The following is a 24,846-nucleotide window of genomic DNA, read 5'->3' as shown; positions in this document are numbered from 1 at the left end:
GCGCCGGCTGAGCCCGGGCGGGTGAGCCCGCACGTTCCGCAGCCCCGGAGGCGGGCTGCCCCGGGTGGAGAAGTGCGGCGCGGCTCTGGCCCCGCTGCGTGGTCGCACCGCGTGTGCTGGGTGTAGGGCTCCCCGCTCCCTACCGTGTGAGCCTGTGGGAGTCGTGCGTGTCTTTCGGGAAGCCTCGGGCGGGGAGGCGCGTCGAATTCCCCTCTGGGTCTTGGTGTGGCTGCCACAGCAGACGTACGCCTGTTCCCGGCGGCGTGTGTGGGAGTGCGTGTGTAGTTGTCCACACGGAGTTTTAGGGTTCAGAAAGAGCAGGGGCGTCGTTGAAGTTTTGCCTTCCTGTAGTGTGGACAGATTTTTAAAATAGATGTTTCGTCTTTTAGAGAGATCTTTTTCACATTCATTTCGTAGAGTCTTACAACATTCCAGTCTTTCGGTATTCGTTCGTGTAGGTACTTTGGAGGATTGGCACTTCTTTTTACATTTATTTCGTACAATCTTCATTGAAAACATTCCCATCTTTCAGTTATCTTTTGTAAGGGTAATATGAAGAATAACGTGAGTATTTTAGAATCTAAAACTTTCCTCACGTATTGTGTGTTATTTGATTATATAGTGTGGGTTTTCTGGAGCGTGGAAGTTACTGTTTTTCTATGTTTTGTTTCCTGCAAGTTTTGGCAATGGACCTTAGTTATGCATAATTGTGTAGTACTGTCTTCTCTGTGTACAGTAATCATGTCAAATGGAATCAAAACTATTCTGTGCCTTAAATTTTTTCATTTCAAAACCAAATGTTTGCTATCTTGTCATTCAAAAAAGTACATAGCAAAGCAATTACTGTGTAATAGAACTTTTTAAATCCTTCATAGTAAGAGAAAATATATAAAAAAGCGCATAAAACAGACGTAATGAACAACTGTCAAGTGAACTGTGTAATCACTACCAAAGTCATGAACTAGAACACTGGTGGGCCCTGAATAGTACTTTTTCCCCACCCATTCCTGACATGCCCCTCAGCTAGATTTTTATGGTAATCGTGTACTGCCTTTTTTTCTAGCATTTGTAAACCACCTATCAACATACTTAAACAATATGGATTAGTTTTGCCTGTTTTTTTATATGTTATGTTATTTCATATCTTTTTAAATTCTCATGTTGCTAAGGTTTTACCTTGATAGATATATTTAGGTGTATTTTGTATATTTTTATTGTAGTGTGATAATAGCTATAGTGTAGTAAGTCTTTTGAAATAATCCATTATTTAACTAGTCTAATATTAATGAACATTTTGATTATGTTCAGTTTTTAGCAATTATAGATAATGCTGCTGTGAATGTTCATATATGTGGATTCTAACACACATAACTATTTTATATTGTGTGTGATTATCTTCAACTTTACTAGATTTTGCGACACTTTTCCATGTTGGATCTACCAATTTATACTCCCACAGCAGTATATAAAACATCTCTTTATTTCTTCAGTTTCACCAACAATTATGTCTCAATTTTGTCTATCCAATAAATAGTTTTATTTCATTGTTGTTTTAATTTACACCGTCCAAGGAGGTTGACCACTTTTAAAGTCATTGGCTGTTTGGATTTTTTTCTAGATTTACTTTCTGTTTACTCAAAGATTTGTAGCAGTATGACACATTTCTTTCTCTGTGCTCACTGCATTAATGTACTTTCATTTTAGGTAATAACTTCACACTTAGTTTTTCTGGCTTATATGCTAAATTGTTGAAACTTAAATTTCATAAAGTGACTACAGGAAGATAGTTCTCTACTTTTGCTTTCCACTAAGGTAGCTATTAGCTGTATGTGGCTTTTGAATACGTGAAGTGTGACTAGTTTGACTGAGAAGCTGAATTTTTATGTGGTATGAATTTAGAGGTGAAGACTGATACTTGTTTGAATTGTTATAAAACTTTTGTGAATTTTTATGTGGTATGAATTTAAATGTGAAGACTGATACTTATTTAAGTTGTTATAAAACCTTTATGCTTAGAATACTTAGAATTAATCTTTCTCATCTGTAAATTTTATAAAAATACAGAGCATTTTATAATTTAGCATATGAATTGTGATTTTCTTTAAAAACTAGCCTTCAAAGACATTATGACACCGAATTTGAAAATACCACAGCTTTCCAATGTGGTTATATATTAAAATTATAATTAGTTTCTCCTTGTTTTCATTTATCATTCAGTGTGGGTAGTTGGAATTAGTTTTGTGACTGGTTTCTCTTGGACGGTAGTGTTCTCAGCTATCAGTGTTGATGTTATGCACTTTTTTTGTTCTTAATATTTTACTGTGTTTTTGGTTTTTTTTTTTTGTTGTTGTTGTAGTTCCTTTTTTTTAGTGTAGTCTTGAGAAACACCTTAATCCAAAGAATCCTCCTGTTGACCACTCTTTAGTTACTTTGGTGTCTTTGCTTTGCCTTCAATCTTGAAGAATGTTTGGGGGTATTAAATTGTAAATGTGTGGTTATTTGGTTTTCACAACCTTGAAGAGAACATTCCACTCTTTTTTGGCTGCCATTATTTGATTTTGAGACACCTGTTGTTAGTCTAAATTCTTCCTGGTTTGGAACAAATCTGTCTTAAAGTAGTTTGTCATAGATTGTGTACTTTTTTATTCTGATATTGGATGGTGTTTTGTTCATGGACCGGGCTTTGGTGGACTTTGCATTGACTTTTTACAGTAAATAAGCAAAACTTCTGGTTATCTAAGCTTTGTTTCTCAGCCTTTCCTCTTCAAAGTAGATGTGCCATTTTTCATTCCATTAGCAATGAATGAGCATTCCCATTGCTCCTCCACATCCTCCCTGTTGTCATTGTTTAGGATTTTAGCTATTATAATAGATGTGGATTGTTATCTCATTGTTTTGTGAGATAAAACCCTAACCCTAATTTTTTAATGACTTGAAGTTGAGTATCATATGCTTTTTTGGCATTTTGTTTAATGAGGTGTTTAGATATTTGGGATTTTTTTAAAAAGTTTTTTTAATGTTCCTCTAGGAACTCCGTGTACTTTTAAACAGACGCATTTTTTCAAATATTTTCTTCCAATTTGTGTCTTCTGTTTTCATTAACAATGCCATTTTCAGAGCAGAACTTCTTAATTTTAACAAAGTCCAACTTTTTTTTCTGCACTTATTAGCAGTTGAACCAAAGGATGCCGTCCACTGAGCTACACCCAAAGTCCCATTGAATGATCGATTTATTGATTGATTGATGAAGCAGTCTTGCTTAGTTGTTTGAGTTGGCCTCAAACTTTCAATGCAGCTTGGGGTTGTAGGTGGACATCACCATACCTGGCTATTTCTACTTTTATTTTTGAGGGATAATTTCACCTAATATAAAAGCTAGGTGTTTTATTTTGTTTTGGTTTAATTATCTTTCAACATCTATATACCTCAGTTCACTTTGCTCTTGCTTGCAGTTTCTAAAGGGAGAACTGTTGCAGTTATCATTACTACACTGTACCTAGGGTGTTTCCTTTTGTCTTATTTAGGGATTTTCCTTTTGTCTTTGATTTTTCTATGGTTTCAATAAATACAATATCTCTAAGCAGAGGGGTTTTTTTGGTATCTATTCTGCTTGAGGTTCTTTCTCTGAGATTTCTGAACCTATGGCTGATTGTCTCTAAGTCAGGTATGGAAAAATCTCAGTCACTGGCCAAATACTTCTGTTCTTTTTTCTTCCAGTGTTTTTATTATATATACATTACAGCTTTTGTAACTGTCTCACAGTTCTTGGGTATTCTCTACCAACTTTTCATTAATTTTTTTCTTGTTTTAGTTTAGTTTGTAAGATAATCACTGACATAACTTTAAGCTTCATAATTGTTTTCTGAATCATAGCTACATTATTGAGCCCATCAGAGGCCTTATTATTGATTTTTTACTTCTAACATTATCTTTTATTTCTCTGAGTTGGCATATCTTTGCTTATATTACCCATCTGTAAACTATAGATTGTCTTTTTTTCTGATAGAGCTATAACATTAGCCGTAATTGTTTTAAATTCTATAATCTCTGCCGTATCCGAAGCTAGTTCTCATTCTTGTTTCTTTAAGGTGTTTTTTGAGTTTTTTTTGTTTGGGTGGAGGGGTTTGTCTTTTGTTTTTGTCTTTTAATATGCTGTCCTTTATTTAAAGCCACACCGGATGTGGGTTTGAGAACTGGGGAGTAAGTCTTCACCGAGATTTTACACATATGTATGTCACAGTAGTCCTATATTTATTGTTTGTTGTAAGTTTAGATCCAGTGCCTAAAATTTTGTCTTGTGTCTTTGTTTCTGTTCCACATATTTTCTTTTGGCTTTCTTAGGAGTTTCTTAAATAAAATCTGATCCATTTTGAACCAGAACTTCTTATGAATTAGACTTTTTAAAATTAAAACTAAATTGGTAAACCTGGCATCGTAGCATACCCCTGTAATCCCAGCATTTGGGAGTTTGAGACATAAGAGCATGAGAATGTAAAGTTTGAGGCCAGCCTTCGCAGCTCAGCAAGATCCTGTCTCAGGAAAAAAAAAGATTTAAAGTATGTTTGTCTATGCTTATGTATGTGTGTGTGTGTGATTCCAGACATACTGCTGAGGACTAGCATGAACTCAGAAGTGAAAGAAAAGCTTTTCTAGAGAATTAGAAAGCTTTCATTTGATTTTATCATTTTTGAGTATTTAAATATTTTTCTTCATTTTAATAACAATAAAGGAAAAGCCATGTCATCAACAGTTAACTAAGATTTTTTGAACCTTGGATTCTAGTAATCTGAAAGTAGTTTTAAATAAATTGTACTTGTGTATATTCACTGGAAACAGGAGAGTGCAAGAAGATCTTATAAAATTAGCAGTGTTTACTACTTTTTATTCCATTGTGGGCAAATTTTTCTAAAAATCATATAAAAGAATTATTTTGCTGGAATTACTCTTGAGGTTTCACCAGAGACTGTGCCACGACATGGCTCTCTAAATCTGTGCATTTTTTAACTGATCCTTTTAGGAAATGCCAACAATATGTTTGCTTATCTGTCAAGTTGAACTTACATGTAATACTCCTCTCTACTTCCTCTACTCTCAACCTTTCTTTTGATCTATTTTTGTCTTTACTTCTCTACAAATGCTCCAACTGGATATCGTGTGAAAACTAGCTTAAAATTTTTTGCTTAGTTTATCTCACAGGCCAATAACAAAATATGAAAAACACTTAATAAGGTCTCCTGAAGTACCTCTTGTTATATATTATTTGACTACTTATCTAAGCAAGAATATTTGCTTTCTGAAGAGGGGTAAAGTTTTAACCTTTTGTCTATTCTTATCTTTTTTTGGATAGTGTTAACTACACAGAGTTAGACTCTAAGTAATAGTAGAGCTTGTATTTTTACTGTTTTCCTAAACTAAAGGGAGGGTAGTAGTGGTACTATCTTCGATGTTCATTCAGTCATCACTGGAAAAAAGAACCAGTGTTAACATTTCTTTTTATTTTATGAGGAAGTCTTTTCAAGAAGAAATGTCCCCATCTGCTGGATCCTTAGGTGTTTGCCTCCTGAAAAAGGCTGTTAAAATAATACGTGATCATTTATGTATTTTTAATTACCATTTTTTTCATTCTCATCCACCAGTTTCACAAAAACTTTGTAAGAATTATTCTAGTAAATTTGATCTTCTCCATTGGAAGTTTGCCTGCAAAACCATTGATAAGTGGTGTGCTTATAAATTTGAACAAATGTGTATAAAACTTAATTATTTTTAAAAATATCTTAATAGACTAGAAAGTTCTGTTTGTGTTTTTAATCTATAAATGTGAAATGTTTAAATACGTTATTTTAGTCACTAATCAGTGAGGTAAACATTTTTAAAATTTGCTTTCTATGTGACACATTTCTTTCAAAAAGCAGTTTGTTTCCTACTTTTATCTTGAAATTCTAAACAGAGTCATTTTTATTTGCTGAGCAATAGATTATTGACTAAAAGCCATTTTTCATTCCCAGAAAGATCTGCAGTTGGAACACCTGGATTATTCTATTTCACTTGCAGAGTAAAAAGTGTTTAAATAATAACAAATAACACCTATTGAACTGAACAAATCAACAGGATTCAGTAATGACTCCCAGGTCAGCCCATTTACCTACATTGTGTATTAGTGAGCTGAAAGCAGCTAAGTATGTGGTACCACTTGCACTCCCTCACTTTTACTGGTATTGAACTCTTTCTTAGGACTCCTGTGTTCCTCTTAGGGACATTATATGACCTTTTTATACAAGGGAAGATAGCTGGTTTATCTATTTGATGTTAAGGTTTATTTAGTTCTCATTTCTTAGATATTTTTTGGGTTCTTTTTTCTTTACACAAACTACATTAGTACCATTGATCTACTGGATAAGAACATTTTTTTATCTGTTGAGTCAAGTAGATAACTTAAAAACTAAATAAATAGGCTGTGTACTCACCTGTTTTCTCTTGTAAGGATTTGAACATTCAGTTTCATATCTTTTGCTATTCTCACTTGCACTAGAATAGTGCTATTCTCACTAACTAGGCTTCATCTCACTTTGCTTTTTGCTTTGATTGTCACTTCACTTGAAAAACAGTACTTGTATAAGATACCAACTATATACCAAGTTTGCAGTAACCAAAAGAAAAAAATTGCAATACTTGAAAAAATTTTTAATGCTTGAATCAAAAGAAAGATTATCTTACTACTTGAAAAATTTATTTCAGTTTATCTAGAGTGTTTTATTATTTAGGTCTGGTACTTTTCTCAAACAATTTGATCCAGTGATTCTGTAATTCTATATTTGGTTTTTACCTGCAGATATTTACAGGAAAAATAATAAGATATATGTATAAATATACTTGTGTGTAGGTGTCTGTTTTATATACAAAAATTTGGAAAGTTGTTCATGTTCTTTCAAATAACAAGTATTTGTAAAGAAGTATAGAGGATCCTTTTTGGTGAGGGGAGGGCAGAGAGAGGCAAGACCAGTAGGAGTTTTGCTTGTATTCAGTTGCCTGAATTTAACAAAAATGATAGGAATTTGGTGAATTTTGGGTATTTATTAAATCAAAAACAATTCTAAAGTATTGCAATCTGTGGTTTTTTAAAATTCCTTTTTTATGCTGCATGTTTCAATTTTAGACGTGTTTCCTTACTCTGAAAATTAGCACTCAGGCATTTACTGTATTTTTCATATCTTGGTTGTATAAATGCTTTCCATATTATCAAAATATTGCCATCTGTTTCACAACCATAATTTTTTGTAATTGTTTACTTTTACTTCTTTTACAAGGTCACCACGGGGTATGTCTGTGTGTTTCTATTTGTGTGTATAATTGTTTGTTTCTCCTTTCTTCCTGCTGATGCTGGGGATTGAACCCAGGGCCACAAGCATGCTAGGTACATTGAGTACTACTGAGTTACATCTACAGCCCCAGTAAAGCTTTTATTTGCTTTATTTACAAAGTCCACTCATGCTTGATAAGACTGTACCTTTTACCTTTATGTGTACGATATCTTCACTAACCCTGTACCTCTTTTAAAACTTTGTAGATATCGTTTCATTATATTTTAGCTTTTATTCTTTTTCCTTGTAAGTTTTTCTGCTTGGAGGCCTGACACATTTTTTACTCCTAGGATGTAGTGATGTAATTAGAATTTTTTTCAGTTTGTTCTTTGCCACATTTGGCACATTGCTGAGAAATTTGGGGGTTTTTGTTTGCCTGTACAACTTTTGAAAGCAAGGATAAATTTTGGAGATGTATTTTTGTAGAGTTTTCCTAGGCTTTGTTTTTGTCATTAACTTCTGTCTGCTAGGACCTTTTTGTGTATGTGGTGGTGCTGAGAATCAAAGCCCAGAGGCCACTCAGCTACACCCTCAGCCCTAAGATACTTCTTTTTAACTACTCATTTGTGTGTGTGTGTGTGTGTGTGTGTGTGTGTGTAAATATAGAGAAGAGAAAGGCTTTTTGGTTTGATTTTTGCCTCATAACTTGATCCATATGATTCCTTGTTGGAATTCCAAGATTTCTAATCTAAATGTGTATTAACTTTTAATGAGAAAAAAATAAACTTAGAACCTTAAAAAGATATGTACAAAAACACAGGTAGTATAGATAGACATTCAAAGAGAAATGAATTCTTAGTCCTGAACATCTAGAATACTAATCATTTTCTTCCAGAATGCATACTTGTGCTATTTTTGGTGTCCTACACAAAAGCCAGTGAGATTTTGATGATTTCTCTGATAGGTGTATGTTTTTTGTATTTTCCCTCTCTTTTCTCTCTCTCTCTTTCTCTCTCTCTCATTCCTGTTGAAGCCAACTGACCACTTAAAATGGAAGCTACAAGACCTAAAAGGTCCTGCTACTGAACATAAATTTCATGATCTTGGGCAGATCATTTGAAATGCCTATGCTGAGTTTCTGTTGTGAAGGGTAGAATACATGTTCTTCAATGTCTCTGTCTTTACCAAGTTTGTATGTTTTCCCTCATTTTGAACCAATACTGCCTTATTTAATAGGGATATGTTATTCCAGCAAGATTATAAGCTTCCTGAGGATAGAGACCAAGTAGTTATATTTGTTTATCTTCATAATGCTTCTCGGCCTTGTTATAAGTAAATACTCACCAAATAAGTTGAGTTGGATTAAGCTGATTGAGAAGCTCTGCCATTGACTTGTAGCTACTTAGTTATCTTACCAATTATGGTACAGTAAGGTATTTATATAAACACTTCATTTACTTTTTCAGAATGTATCTGTTTTCCACATCACTTGAAATGCCTTTTATAAAAAAACTTGTGTGTTTCAGTGTAGTAAAAAAGGATTCTTGAAGCATTACCTGGAAACTAATGCCACAGACTCATTTTATGTGTTTATGTCACCCACATAGACACACCCACAGACAGATACGCCAAATCTGTGTGGTTTGGTCATAGTGTTAATTTGTTGGAACAAAAGAACTTAATTATGAAATGTTATCACTGTATACTATTATTACCAGAAAATAGGCAGCATGTTTTACACACGTGATAATAACAAGTTGAGTGCCTAAGGTCTGTGACATAAAAGGATTTATGAGGGACTTAGGGTCACAATGTTATTTAGATGAAATAAAAATCTTTTAACTTTGAAATATATTGTCAGTTCAACAATTTATTGAGCAACTTATTCTTAGAGTTGGTTGTATTCCAAAACAAGTCTCTTGTTCTGCAGCCTTAAAAGATTGATCATTCTAAATTCTTTTAAGACAATATAGTTGAAGTTAAATATAATCATGTCATAATATAGGTATTGTGTGCTGTTTGTAGTTATCAGAGAGATATTTGAATAAATTGACTAAACTTTGGAAAAAAAATATTCCTTGAGGGCTTCTTTACAGGTCTTCATCTGGGACTCTTTCCCTCACTGTTTGGGTTCTGTCAGTCTGAAAAATCTGCTGATAGAATTCACCTCCAGTGGGGAGCTTAAGCTGGCTAAGCGTGTTAGAGTGTGGGGACCTCCTAACTCCACAGTTGGAAAGCATGTGATATCTGATTGGTGAATATTTTTGAGAATAATTAGTGTCACTTAATTATCTAAGTCTCTGGAATTAAAAGTGACCTAAATAATCGTTGTTTTTATTAGTGAAACAGGATTAGTAATAAAGGTACTATGTAGAGTCAGTTAGGTAGAGGCTGTAGCTGAGGATTTAGAGCTGAGGAAGGCATCATGGAAAAAAAGAACTATAATACTTAATAGGGCCTCAGGTCTTAATGACTTAGTGGTGAAGCATGCAGAAATCCATGGGTTTAATCCCTAGTACCTCCAAATAGGTAAAAGTATTCATGAAATCTCAGGCATAGTAAAGGGTGTGCTTCAGAAGTCTCCAAATTTACATGTAGACCCTGGAAAACATAGGAATGAGGAGTTATTGTGATAAATATGGAACTCAGTTGAAAAGTGGAAAGTGTGACTCTACACATGATTGAGTATTGAACTTGCTGTTACTCATCTTGCTTTGATTAACATGTTTTTTAAAGTATAAAATTCCAAATGTAGTAAGTAGTGGTCAATAAATATATTTTAGAATTTTAACCTTTTAACATTCTGTCATTTACAACAGGCATAGGTGGTAGAGACTTAAATGTCATGGGGAAATTCTGATAGGCTATTTAGAGAGTAGGCAGCTTTAGGGAACACTTTTTTTAGGTGACAATATTTTTATAATTCCTGTAGATTGGTAACTTTCTAATTTATGATACTAGGAAATTTGAAATTGGAGTAATGAGAATTTTTCTACCATATATGTGTTTTTACTAATATATGTGTCAGAACTGAGAAGAATCTGTCAGTGGAAAAGATAGAGCTACGCTGCCATGTATTTATTTGAGCCAGTAAAATAGAAAAGTGATTCTTGAACCTGGTGGTACAACAGTCGTTCAGGGAACATTAAGTAGAGTCTGACGTATGTGACTGAGACCTTGAAATTATAATTCAATAGAGTTCTTTCAGATGATTATGATGAAAATTTGGGAAACTGATATAAAGCTAATACTAAATTATGTGTTTCTAATCATAACTTACTGCTACCTTTGTAGCCCAGTTTCATAAATGCTAATTTCCCTTGGCATTTAATAAAAAGTAATAATTTGTGAACTTCTTCACTTATTTTATGAAGGTGAATGATTTCATTGAGGATATTACGTTTGCTACATGGGTTGATGCTTTAAGATATAAGGAATTACTATAAATATTGGAATCTCATTGTTGATGAATTCACCACATCCAAACTACCCTACATATAACTCTATTGTATTCCAATGGTCCCTACAAATGTTGCGGACTAACTAGGGAGATGAGAAGAAAATCTTAAAGGTACCTGCTAGTTGTCTGTGTAGCTTTGACTTTTTCTGTATTGACAACTTCCAAAATAGTCTGTTTCTTTGGGTAACATAGGAAGCTTAGTGCCTTATATATGAATATTTAAGAATAGGTGAAACACTGTGTAGTATTTAAAAAGTTTTTGTATGTATAATTTAATATTCAGAGAATGATGTGCTTTCCTTGGGTATTTTAAGATGCGGTATACCAGCTTGAATAATTTTATGTATATGCATACTTGCACATGAACAGAATACCATTTTTCTTTATAGTTACTTAGTTAAGAGCTTTTTTTAAAAGAACTTTTTAATGTCTTGAATGTTAAAGTTTTTTTAAAAAATTAACTGCTGATTGCCAGTTTATAAATCTGGACCTTTTTGGTCTTGTATGTAAACACAGGAAAGAAAGATTATACAGCTCAGAGCCAACTTTACAGATATATAATAAAAGTAAATAAATAATTTACTTTTTAAAATAAATATTATCCAAGATCAAAGCATTGAAACAGTTAAGAAGAAAAATGTGAGGTTTTTGGTTTAATTTGTTTGTTCTTGTTTTGATTTTTGGTAGTATTGGAAATAGAGCCCAGGATCTTTGCATAGAGATATATCCCTAGTTCTTAAATTTTGTTTAAATTTTGAGACGCTAGCTAAATTGCCCAAATTGGGCATGAACTCGAGATCCTCTCTTTCACCCTCACAGAGTGCTGAGATTATACCACTCACTATACCTGGCTTTTTTCTTTTCCTGCTTGACTTACTTTAACAGACAGAATCTCTCTACTGATCTACCTGAATTTTCAGTGGTTATCTCATTCTAGGCATCATTTGAAGCACCTAGTTTTTGGTAAAGTATTATATTTCCCTTTGGTGGTTCTCAGCAGTAAATGTTTTTGTTTTTTTTTTCTGAAGCTCTGTCTCGTGACATTCTCCATATGAGAGGTTAATGTCCAGAGCAACTGGAAAACTAAGGTAGACTTAAATTATGTACCTTTTATCAAAATCCCACTAACATTTCACTACAAGTATGCCGTGTGATATTAATCCATTTTCCAACTGACTATAAGTTAGAATAATTATCGTAATGCTAAAAGTGAGAGAAAAGGAAAGGAAATTTCTCTCCAGTAGGTTCAGTTATGTTGTCCTGAATTTATATTCCTTAGGAACATTCCTCAATGTTGCTCTTATCTTTCTGCACACTGCTTGCTCTTCACCACTGATCACCTAATAACTGATGCACCTAACAGTGTGTTTATCTTGTAATTTGTACTATGAAACTAATATTACTGCAGGAAGCTCCATTATTTGGGTGGTTGTATCACAGCATATCTCTGTCCTCTTCTCTCAAATTAAGAACATTGTGTTTGTTATAGTAGGAGGTGTTCAGGTTGTTTGATAACACACTTAGTTTAATGAATTGATAACTTTTGAGAGATTTTATTTCTACCTATAGGTACTAATTCTACCGTTATTTTTCTTGTTGGTGTTGGCATTTCAGTTTCAAGAAATACTGGTGAATCAGTATTATGAAAATATTTTCTGTATTGTTAAAATATTCATTTAAAAGTTTAAAAAAACCTTGGGAAGAAAGACATTGTAGATGGAATGTAAATATGAATTATCCAAGCAAGTAGTTCTAGAGTTTTACTCTTCTGTTTAAAAAGTTTATATGAACATACAGGTAACCAAAAGAATCTTCCAAGTAGCTCATAGGACTATATACACTTTGAAATATTTTTAGAAGTGTCTGGATCATCAGATGATAGTACAGGTACGTTTCATTACAGTCAGTAATAGGAAGAAACTCTTCTGGCTTTTTGTTTTCCATGATAGATTTTGGATGTGAGGGCAATATGGCTGTGACGTGTCACCCCATTGATTGCCAGAGTTGATTCAGCAGATCTGGCTGGCTAGGCAGTTGTCTCCTTCCTCCCTCAGTGCTCCATGTGCATTCCTTTTGAAGCTGTACACTCCACCAAAGAGGACAGCCACCCCAGATAGAGAAGGACCATTCCTTGGTCAAGAGTATACAAACAACTGTGCTCTCCCACTAGAACCTCTAAACAAGCTCTCATTGTAGGTTATGATCTGTGATCTCTATTTTTACCCCCTTTGTGTTTTTTTGTTTGTTGCAGTTTTTTGTTGTTTCCTTCTGTTTTTGTTTTTATTTGCTTATTTGTTTCTGTTTTTGGGGACATGCTCACTGTGCCGTTCATGCTGGCCTTGAAGTCACTATGTAGCCCAGGTAGGCTTGAACTTAGGGTGATTCTTGTGCTTCAGTGTCCAGAGAACTGGAATTACAGGTATGTGCCACCATGCTGGGTCTGATCTACGATGTCTTTTTTAGTGTATTAAGGAGTCTAGGGTTTCAAAGTTTATATACTATGATGAAAGTCCTTTGGATTTTTTATGCTTTTTCTATTCCACATTGTTCTACCACAGAGCCTAGTGATTTTCAGATACTTTTCACCTTTCAGCCTAGCTTAGTTTGAAAAGGTGGTAGATAACTGTACCCATGAATTTCTTCATCTTGTTTATCAGTTCTTTTTTGTGTTTTGGTGTTGAATATATAGTAACCATGTCAGTTTTCTGTATAGTTGACAAAATGTGGTTCCTTTGCTGGCAGCAGGAGCATCATCTGGCAACTTATTAGAAATTCAAACTCCCAAACTCTACCCCAGTTCTGTTAAATCAGAAATTCTAGGAGTAGGAACGGTCAGTCAGAATCATTTCTAAAGTGTGAATGGTTTTTTTTTTTAGCACTGGGATCTTTTAGGGTCCATGTAGTCTATATTGATGGATCTCTCCATAATTTCTTTGTATTACAAATTTAATATTTCAAATTGAAGAAACTTCTTATTATGAAAGTCTTACCATAAAAGCCTGATCATTCTGGGGTAACTTCCTTCAAGTTGTCTTTGGAGGTAATTAGGCGTTTTATACCACCAGGTCTTAATTGAAGGTGATATCAATAAAGTATGAAATATGGTAGCCTAATTCCTGGAAGGAAAATACATTATTTTTTCCTTAGTTTCTTGTAAGCAAGCCAGTGATCCAAGATCATAAGAAGACAGAAGTATTTGATACTCTTTTTCTAAACACAGTTGAATTTATCCTCTCTCAAATCACTACACATAGCATTATACAGTTTACAGCTTGATTTAAAAACTGAAAAAATTATCATGTATTTTATTTTTTCTTAGTTTTTTGGCTTCTCTTTTTAAAAAATACATTTCTTAAACAAATTCACTGTATTTTCGCCATTTTTAAATTCCACTGCTGTCAGACACTGTGATTAATAATATACTACATGTATTTTAAATTATAAAATAGCTCCTTCTATTTCTGTAACAATCTTTTTATACTCTAGAATTCTTTGAGGATCATGGCATTTAATCATTTTATATTGCTTAAAAGGTCTTTTTTTCCTCCCTCTTGTGTTTAAGGGACAAAAAACTTATGGAATGAAATAAACCTTTAAAAAAAATAAACATTTTCAAATGAGGTACCTTCTGTAGCTATAAGAGCATTCTCAAATTTTCTGTATCAGTGAAGAAGACCACTTTTCTCCCAAGAAAGAAGATTCTTAAAGGATAAGACATCAGTGGAATTTACTTTCCTTTAATTCCCAATTTTGGTGCTAGGAGCCAGAGTTCTTTTTATTGATTAAGGCCATGTCTAGCTGGCTTATGCAGTAAGAAGGAAATTGTTTGCTATTTGTCAGGGTCTGGAACAGCATCAGACCTGTTAGCATTTGCAGAGAAAAAAAAAAACAGTATTACCGGGGTTACAAGGGTTGATTTTGTATTTGGCACTATGTGAAATTAGTATATGAATATAAAAATAAAATATTGCCAAAATCCCTGATCTTCCTTCAAGTGATTCAAGGATATTTTTACTTCCTTTTTAACACAGCTTACTAGTTTGGGTTCAAATCTTGGCCCTGCTGTGTACACTGTTTTTTATGTATTTTTATAATATTTTAATTAACAAGAAGAACTTACATTTATGATATACACCATATTTTGATATATGTAAATATTGAGTAGTAACTAAATCAAGCTAATTGACATACTCATTTCCTCATATTGATCTTTTTTCTGATCAAAAATATTCGAAGTCTGTTTAGTAAATATCAGTTATACATTGTTATAAACCCCATGTTCTTTTAAAAATTGATTTGTATACTTTTCATATATATAATGATCACATTTATCGTAGGAAATTTGCATCTTTGCATAATATATCTTGATATTTCTTTTTTCCCCCCATCTCTCTCCCCTCCCTTCAACTCTTTTTCCCCTCACTTACAAAAGCTGTGTTTCCACTCTTTGTTCACTTTTTTCCCTTTTCCTTTCATTCCCTTACCCCCTCTTTCCCTTCCCATTTGAACATTTTCTTCATATTTTCCAGTGTCATTAATTTTGGTTCTTATTTACAGTTTTGATTTCTCCCACAAGAGAAGTAATGTGATATTTAAACATGTGTGTCCTATTTATTTCACTTAAAAGTGTGGTACTAAGGTGCATCCTTTTACCTAAAATTGTCTTTTATCCTTCTTTATAGCAGAGTGGTATTCCATTGTATATAAAAGCTACATTTTCTTTATTCATTCATCCTTTGATGGGCATCTGCATCTAGGCTGTTTCCAAGATTTAGCTATTATTAATTGGGCTGCTATCGACATGGTGTGCATATATCACTGTAGTATGATGTTGTTAACTCTTGCAGGAAGATGCCAGAAAGAGAAGTAGCTGGGTCAAATATAAACTCTAGTTTTAGTTTCCTGAGGAATTTCCATATTGGTTGTACCAGTGTACACTCTTACCAGCAGTAAAGAAGGGTTCCTTTTCCCCCACATCCTTTCCTGCTAGCATTTGTTATTGGTTGATTTCTTGATGATAGCCATTCTTTCTGTATTGAGATGGAACTGCAGTGTTGTTTCAATTTGCATTTCTTGAATGACCAATAATGTTGAACATTTTTTCATATATTTATTTAGTGTTTGTACTTCTTCATCTGAGAAGTGTCTATTCCTTTCAGATGCCCAATTTTGGACTGAATCTTTAAATGTGGATGGGTCCTTTTGTTTTTTTTTGAGTTCTTTATATAGTCTACATATTAGTCTTTTGTCTAAGGAACAGGTGGCAAATTTTTTTGCCCATTCTAGGGGTTGTCTTGTTACTCTATTGGTGTTTTTTTTGCTGTCCAAAATCTTTTTAATATTGTGAGATCCCACTTGTTAATTTCTGTCATATTCCCAGTATCATCTAGGTTTTTGTTTGTCTTTGCCTACACCTAAGTCTTCAAGAGTTTCATCTGTTTTACCTTTCATCAGGTCGTTTCTGTTTTAATAGTTAGATCTTTGGTGCATTTCAATTTTAGTACATGGTGAGAGATATATGGGCGTCTTCTATGTAGAGCATCATGTTATCATGTAGAGCAAATTTTGGGCATCTTCTTTGTAGAGCATCATGTTACCATGTAGAGCAAATAATGATAATTGAACTTTTTCTTCTCCTATCTGTATTCCTTTTTTTACTCTTATGTAATTGCTCTGGCTGACGTTTCCAGAACTATATTAAAGAGGAGTGGTGATACTAGATGTCCGTCCTGTCTTGTTCTTGATTTTAGCATAAAAGCTTTTCAGTTTTTGATCAGTTAGTATGATGTTGGCTGTTGGCTTTTCGTAGATGGCTTTTATCAGATTGAGATAAGAGACCCTCTATTTCTGTTTTCTATAGGGTTTTTATCCTGTGTGGGTGTTGGACATAGTCAAATGCTTTTTCTGCATTTATTGAGATGATCCTATTAGTTTTGTCTTTGTTTTTATTCTTGTGTATTTATTGATTGGTGTGTGTGTGTGTGTGTGTGTGTGTGTGTGTGTTTGATATAGGGTTTCACTTTGCAGTTTAGGCTGACCTTGAACTCACTTTGTAGCCCAGGCTAGCTTGGAACTTGCAGTGATCCTCCTGCCTCAGCCTCCTAGGATTATAGGCATGGGATTACAGGCATGGGACGTACCAGGGTTTGATTGGCACATGTTGAACCCTCCCTGCATCCCTAGGATGATGCCTACTTGATCATGGTGTATGACCTTCTTTACGACTTTCTGGATTCTGTTTGCAGCATTTCATAGAGTGTCTTTGTATCTACCTTCTTTAGGGAGATTGTGCTGTAGTTCTTTTTTTTTTTGCGTGGATCCTTTTCTGGTTTTGGTAGCAGTGTGATGCTAACTTCTGGGAATGATTTTGGGAATATGTTATGGTTTGTGTCTGGGTATCCCCCCAAAGCCTCATGCAGTCATGGGGCGGGCTTCTAGAGTTTATGATAGATCAATGATCCAGTGCTGGGATTATGGGTGTGAGTGCTGCATCCATCCTGGTCCGGATAGTTTGCATATGTAAGGGAGAGAAAGAGGCTGACCCCCTGCTCTCCATTTTGCTCTTGTTTTGTTATTTTCTGCTCCCCATGAACTGTGCCACCCTACCTTGGAGCCGGCTGAATATGGACTGAGACCTCCACAAACTGTGAGCTAAATAAACTTGTCCTTCCTTAATACTGGGCATCAGGTATTTTGTCCCAGCAACGAGAGAAAAGTAACCAAGACAAAATATTACTTCCCTTTCAATTTCATTGAAGAGTTTGAGGAGTAGTGGCATTAAATCATTTCTAAATTTCTTGTAGAATTCAGTAGTGAATACATCAGGACATGGTCTTTTTGTTGGTAGTTTTTTAACCTAGGGCATAAAGCCAATTTTGTGTTAAAGGCACATTGTGGTGGGTATATACAACACATGTTATTCTTTAGCATATTTCTATTGCTAATTTTAATTCTGTGAGATTTATTGTATTAAATAATGAGTACTTAATGGGAAAAATATCTAAAAATGGGATTATTGAATTTTTAATGTTTATTGAGTGGTTGTTGAAAATTTTGGTACTTTTTTTTACACATCAACTGTTTACAAAGTCTAAAAAGTAAGAATAGGAATAGATTCCTATGTGAAGTACAACAAATACAACAATAGTATTCTACAACAAAAATAATCTTTACTTCAGTTATCACAACTAAGGCAGTTTTCACATATGACAGAGCACTTTGCATGTACAAGTATCATGCAGATGGCACATGTGTTTTGCCTTCCTGTCTTTTTTGTACTACATACTTGAATCTCACTGGTCTTGCTGTTTTATCAGGAGGTTTGTACTACTTTATACAACATGTAGTTAATAAGAACATAAAATATCAACAAAATATTGAATTTTTAATATATATTGTATGTTTAGAATGAACATCAACATTTTCAAGACAGCTGTGTGCTTGCTTACAAAGTCTGGAAGATAACACCAGAAATACATCACTATGTGAACTATATTGAAAATACCAGTAGAACTCTATAATAAAAATACTTTGCTGAAATTGTTACACCAAAGGCAGTCTTCACACATGATAACTGCATGTTCCGTATACTTGTCTTGCTTACACATGTACTTAGCTTTCCTTTCCTGTGTGGTAGGCTATTCTTGTCACTTGTATTGTCTTCCTCTTTTGTCAGGAGCTTTCTACTATATTTTACAACATGCACTTAGCAGGAAAATAAGCTCTCTAAGTATATAATGTGTGTTTAGAATAGACATGAACATTTTCACATCAGCTCTGTACTTGGCTACATAATCTAAAAGACATCAGAAATAAAATCCTAGGTGAACTACAGTTAAATACAATCAAAGGTCTACCATAGAAATAGTCCTAGCTTCAATTGCCACACTCAAGGCACTTTTCACACATGACAACTACATGTTCTATATACACATCTTGCTTATACTGACAGCACATGTGGTCAACTTTCCTGTGCAGCAGCTGTTCTTGTCATCTCTCTTCCTCTTTTGTCAGGAGCTTTCTACTATATTGTACAATGTGCAGCTAGCAGGAAAATAAGGTATCAGTAAAGTAAAATATCAAATATGTAATGCATGCTTAGCATAGACATCAACATTTTCAGTTCAGCTGTTTAATTGCTTACAAAACCTAAAAGTATCATAAATAAAAACTTATGTGAACTACAATGTAAATACAAAAGTCTACCACAGAAGTAATCTTTGTTTCAACAGTCTTCATGCATGACAACTGCATGTTTCATGCACAAGTATTGCTTACACTGATAGCACATGATTTGTTTTTCTGTACTTTTCTTGTAGGGCACAATGGATAACTTTTTGATTTTCCAGTTGTCCTAGTAGGTCTTTGTGGTGTTGTACCTGCCTATTCACCTGTCAGCTCCAGTGTGCTCCACAATTTTTTGTGTAGTTCCTTGGGCAGAAATATTTTGTTCTTCCTCTTGTGTAAATGTTCTCTTAGGAGTTCCAGCCCCCATAGTAAGTGAATTTCACTGTGATATTTTGCACTTGTTATTTCTTTTGTAACATGCCACACACTTAGGATGGAGTAAAACACAACCATTGGCCAATGCTTTGTATTTTGAGTGACATCATAGTTGCTGCATAACTCAACAGTATCTACTGGACCTTTGGCTTTGTTATAAGTGTTTCCGTCTCAGGCTTCCATTTTGTCCAGGTTTCTATGTCAGTATTTTCATCATGGCTCAGTGTTGACACCAGGTGTACCAATTTGTTTTTCTTTCCCATATTCAAGGCCAGTGTTGTATCTTTCTGAAATCCAAAGATTGTACTATGTTGGAGTCCACAAATTATAAACTGACATACAATCTGTCTGAGGCCCTCTTTGCCCTGCATTGTGGGCTGGTTTTTGGAATGCTGAAATCCCACTTCTCAGGCAGAGGTCCCACTGACATCTTGATGGTCAGTAAGGCTGTGAAGCTCACTGATGAGGTCTGCTGAGGACAGTATAGGGAGAATGACTACCCAGGTGTAGGAGTAAGTCTTAACCTGTTTCCTTTATAATCTTATGATTGATACATTGTGTTAACTTGAAAGTCTAGAAGCTTAACTTAGTAACTCAGCAGTTCTACATCTGGGATGAAAAGGACATGCCCTTACTGCTCTAGGATGTTGTTCATTGTGTCAACTTGAGAAGTTTAAAAGTTCAACTAAGTGATTCAGCAGGACCATGATCCTTACTTTGTGAACATCCTCAGCTTGAGGAAGAGCAGAGCATGGAGGTAGTGTGGGCCTGAGTGGGTATTAAGGAAGGAAGAGACTTGCTTCCCCCTTTTGCTCTTGGAGCTTTTGCTAACTTGTGCCACCTTGAAGCGCTGCTCCTGAGCCATGCTACTCTGCCTCGGAGCCAGCTGATTATGGACTGAAACCTCCGCAAACTAGAAGCTAAATAAACCTTTCTTTCTTTCCTTAATTTTAGGCTTGGGTATTTTGTCTCAGCAGTGGGAGAAAAGTAACCAAGACAGATGTTAAACTTGCCCATTCAGCCACTACTTCTAGGCTGTTCTAGGAAAAGCATGGTACCTCTCCCATTGCACTGGATAATAAAATAGTGGCTAGCTGGAGATTCTTGTCTTTGTTCCCAGAGAACACTGACCATCCCAGAGTCCTGTTTCCTTAAAATTTTTGTCTCTTGCTCTTTCTTTCTCATCATGCACTATATCTTTGGACAGGAGAGATTTGGAACTCGCTGCAGGGGTCCCTGATAACCTGCACCATGGAAAGGGTTGCTGATAGTACTATATAATTCTCTGTTTTGAAATTGCAACATTTCATTTGGAATTTCTGCTTTGTTTTTGTGTACAGTCCTTACACTGGTCAACTTGTGCTCTGTTACCAAATGTACGTCAACTACAAACTAGTAAACCAGTTGTCTGACTAGTTTGGAAGATGGGAGCAACAAGTCTGTTCACAACATCATTCAGTTCCTACGTAAATAAAGACCTGGGTGTTGAGCTCCAGGATGAATTTCTAAATTGAAAGTATAATATGTCTTTGTATCTACCAGGACATGTATTTTTATGAGTGCTTTCAGTTCAGCTAGTGAGTCATAATAAACATTTTTGAGTATGACTATTGGTGCATACAAAACTTGTATTTCACCACTTGTGTATTTCATAACATTGTGTAGCATTTCATCTGTTACAATTTCCAACATGGAATGACAGCTCTGGCATTACATCCAATAGGTTTCACCCCTGCCAAGATCCTCATTGTATTTTTGTATCTAGTTCTAACATTGGATCTTTGTATTCATGACCGTTTTGTATCATTTTGACTAGTCAAATATGTACTCACGTGGATGTTTTCTTCATCATCTAAATTAGAGATCTGCATTCCCTGTGTGTGTGTATGGGTTGATTTTTGCTCCATTTCATTATCACAAGGAGTTTGACTCACAGTATAGGATGCCAGACTGTGTGCTTATACTTGACCAAGGGATGACAAAGATGAAACACAAAAAGAGAGGTTAAAATGTAGGGGCCAAGAGGCTCTTGTCTTCCTTTGTCAAAGAGTCCCAAGTGACTGGTACTCCTAGGCTTTATTTACTCAGACATAGGCACAAGCAAACAGAGTAAAACAGCATTCATCTATCTCATGGTGCATATCTGACTAAACAGCAAGGTCTTGGCTGTATTAATTTTCCCTGCAGTGTGTCAACACACACTCACACTGCCTTTCTCCCTAGTGCTCACAAAAGAGGCGTTAATCTCCCTATCTGGTCTCCCATATCACATGGCCAATGTCAAAGTCATCATCATCATCATCATCATCATCATGCTTGAATGAGTAATCTGAAAATTTAACTTGCCACCTCCTCTTAAACTTGCAAATCTGGGTTTTCATCTGCCATTGTACTGAATTGGGCTAATTCTGCCAGAAAAATGAAATGAAAACTTTTTAAAAACAAATCCTAAATGCATAAAAATTTAACAGTGAGCACTTAATGGGTAAGACTCACGTGTTGCTGCTTTGGATCTCCTGTACACACCTTTCAGTTCATCTGCCAAGTAGGTGAATGCAAAGATTAATTCTTGCTTTCCCAGGTCCTGCTACTGTAAACTACACCCACATTCCATTGTTACAGTACATGTTAACATAACACATGAATGGTGTGGGTGTATCACCGCCCCTCGTTGGTCAGGGAAACACACAAAAATGTTATGCAAAACATTGTGTGGATAAAAGTCCTGTTTTGACACTTTCGAACACTTGCACACACCTGCTGTTCCTAGTACCGAGGGGGTAAATACAAAATTTGCTTCTTGTATCCTCCAGGCACAGCTATAGAGTTGCACAGCTGGCCAGTGTAATTCTAAATCACAAACTTTCATTGGGAGAGTATGCTGTGTGTTTATGTAACCCAGTGGTATGCTCCAAGGTTAATTATGCCTTTGATGTTATTGACTGATACTGAGTTATTTAGAATTTTTCTCTCTATTTCTTTTGAGTTTTCCATGTTATTATTAGGGTATTTTGAGTACAGATTCTCAGAATAGATACTGATGACCTGGATTTCTGCAGAGTCTGTTGTGATTTTGCCCTGTTCATTCCTCATTGCATGGATTTGAATCTTTTATTTCCTCGTTTTGATCAGCTTGTGTTATGGTTGATACCTTCTGTCAACTTGGGAAGTCTAGAGGTTTGGCTAAATGACTCAGCAGTTCTACATTGTGGGATAAAAAAGACATGCCCTTACCCTTCGGGATATTGTTTATTGTGTCAATTTAAAAAGTTTAAAAGATTAACTGTGTGACTCAGCAGAGAGCCAGGGTACTTACTTTCATTAGCCTGTACAAGAAAAAGGAATGCAGAGGGTATGGGTGTAAAAGAGCCCAGCCCCCCCCCAGCAGATAGGCTACATAAAAATTTTTTTAAAAAGACTGGCTGGTGGTTCTTCAGAAGAGCTCCAGTCTTCGCCTTCTCTCCTGGCTTCAGGTGCATACTGTTCAGGTTCCACCTGAAACTCTTCAGCCTTCTGGTATAGGCTCTCTGGCCTTCATCATAGATTCTTCAGCATTCCGTCACAGACCCATCAGCCTCCTAATACAGATTTACACAGACATTGCAGTGACCTCCAGGCCTGGGGCTGGGCCCTTCAATCTCCAGCATGCAGGCACCCTCTATCTGCTTCCTCGTCGAACTCTGTGGCTGACCGTTATAAGCCAAACTTATAATTCCTTATACATTTATATATTTTGTGTTGTATATGTTTCTCTAGTAAACCCTGATTGATACAGGTTGGCTAAGAGTTTTTCAATTTTATTTAATCTTTTAAAGAACCAGCTCTTAAAGTCATTGATTCTTTGTATTATTTCCTTAGTCTCAAATGCATTAATTTCTGCTCTGGTCTTTATAATTTCCTTTCTCATGTGGGCTTTGGGTTTAACTTGTTTTTTTTTTTTTCTAGAGGCTTGAGGTTCAACATTAGGTTATTTGAGCTCACTGTTTTTCTGAAGTTGGAATTCACTGTTGTAAATTTCTCTTGTAGCACTGCTTTCACTGTATCCCATAAATTCTGTTATGTCATATTGGCATTATTGTTTAATTGTAGAAACTGCCTAATGTCTTCTTTCATCTCATTTGTGATCTGTTGTTCAGGAGGGTGTTATTTAATTTCCATGTGCTGATGGAGTTTTTGTGGTTTCTTTTGCCATTCATTTCCACCTTCATTATACTATAGTCTAATAATATCCATGGTATAATTTTAGCTCTTTTGCATTTACTTAAGCATGTTCGATGAGCTAGTATGTGGTCTGTCTTGGAGAAAGTCCCATGTGCTGCTGAGAAGAATGTATTCTGTTGTTTGTGGTGGAACACTTACAGAAATCTGAAGTCCATTTGTTCAAAGGTTTGTTTCAGTGATGATATATCTTAGTGGATTTTTTTTGTCTCGTTGATCTATTTGTTACAGTGGGGTATTGAGGTTGTCAATTATAATTGCATTGGTGTTTATCTGGGTTTTCATATCCATTAGCATTTGTTTTATGTAGTTGGGTACATCAGTATTTAGTACATATATATTTATGATTATGAGGGGCTGGGCATATAGCTCAGTGGCACAAGTACCTGCCCGGCAAGTGCAAGGTCCTGAGTTCCATTCCCGGTACCAAAAAAAAAAAAAAAAAATCGAAGAGTATGGTTGTGATCTCTTTTCTTAGCCCTTCACAAGTATGTAGTGAGCTTCTTTATGTCTTCTGATCTATCTTGGCTTGAAATCTACTTTGTCTGCAAATAGAATAGCTACCCATGCATTTTTTTCTGGATTTCTGTTGCATGTAGTATTTTTTCCATCCTTTAACTTTCAGTGTATGAATTCTTTTCAAGGTAAATGTGTTTCTTCTATGCAGCATATTGTTGGGTCTTGTTTTTTGATCCATTCTGCCAATCTGTTTTGATTGGTGAATTGAGACCATTTGCACTGATGGTTATAACTGATGTGTATTGACTTTTATCTTTCATATTAATTTGCTGTTGTTTATTTTCTTTCCCTTCTGTTTAATTGTTTTTCTTGACTGGTGGATACATTCTATTGGGATTCGTGGAATTATTGTCCTCGTTGTTTTGTTTTGTTTTCCTATCCTTCTGAACTTTTTGAAGTGCTTGTTTGGTAGTCATGGATTTCTTCAGGTATTCTTTATTGTGGAAATATCTCACTTCTCAGTCAAATTTGAAAGATAATTTTGCAGGGTATGTCAATCTTGGTTGGAAGTTATTTTCTTTTTAGGGCTTGTAATACTTTACTCCAAAATCTCCTTGATCTGAGTGTTTCCATTGAGAAGTCTGCTGTGATTCTTATGGGTTTACTTTTATAGGTGATTTGTTTCCTTTCTCAAATATCTTTTAATATTTTAATCTTAGGTTCAATTTCTAAGATCTTCACTATTATATGGCTTGCTGTAGAGTTTTTTGTTTTTGTTTTTTTTTTTTTTTTCCTGAGCATGGCTAATTGGGTTGTACATGCCTCATTTATTTGTAAGTAAAATTCTTTTTCCATGCTTGGGACGTTTTCTATTACTTCTGTGAATAGGTTTTTAAAAATATCTTTTGT

The 24,846-nt window shown here is 35.0% G+C and overlaps 1 protein-coding gene across 5 annotated transcripts in view; it reads left to right on the top strand.

The window, feature by feature from the left end:
* The window catches only part of Orc4 (origin recognition complex, subunit 4), a 72,913-nt gene that overhangs the window by 408 nt on the left and 47,659 nt on the right, over window positions 1–24,846 (top strand). The gene's annotated exons all lie outside the window — the stretch shown is intronic.

Source organism: Chinchilla lanigera, unplaced genomic scaffold, assembly GCF_000276665.1.
Source record: "Chinchilla lanigera isolate Chin_1 unplaced genomic scaffold, ChiLan1.0 scaffold00039, whole genome shotgun sequence".
In the NCBI taxonomy this organism is placed as follows: Eukaryota; Metazoa; Chordata; class Mammalia; order Rodentia; family Chinchillidae; genus Chinchilla; species Chinchilla lanigera.
This window is presented reverse-complemented; position numbering and strand designations above follow the sequence as displayed.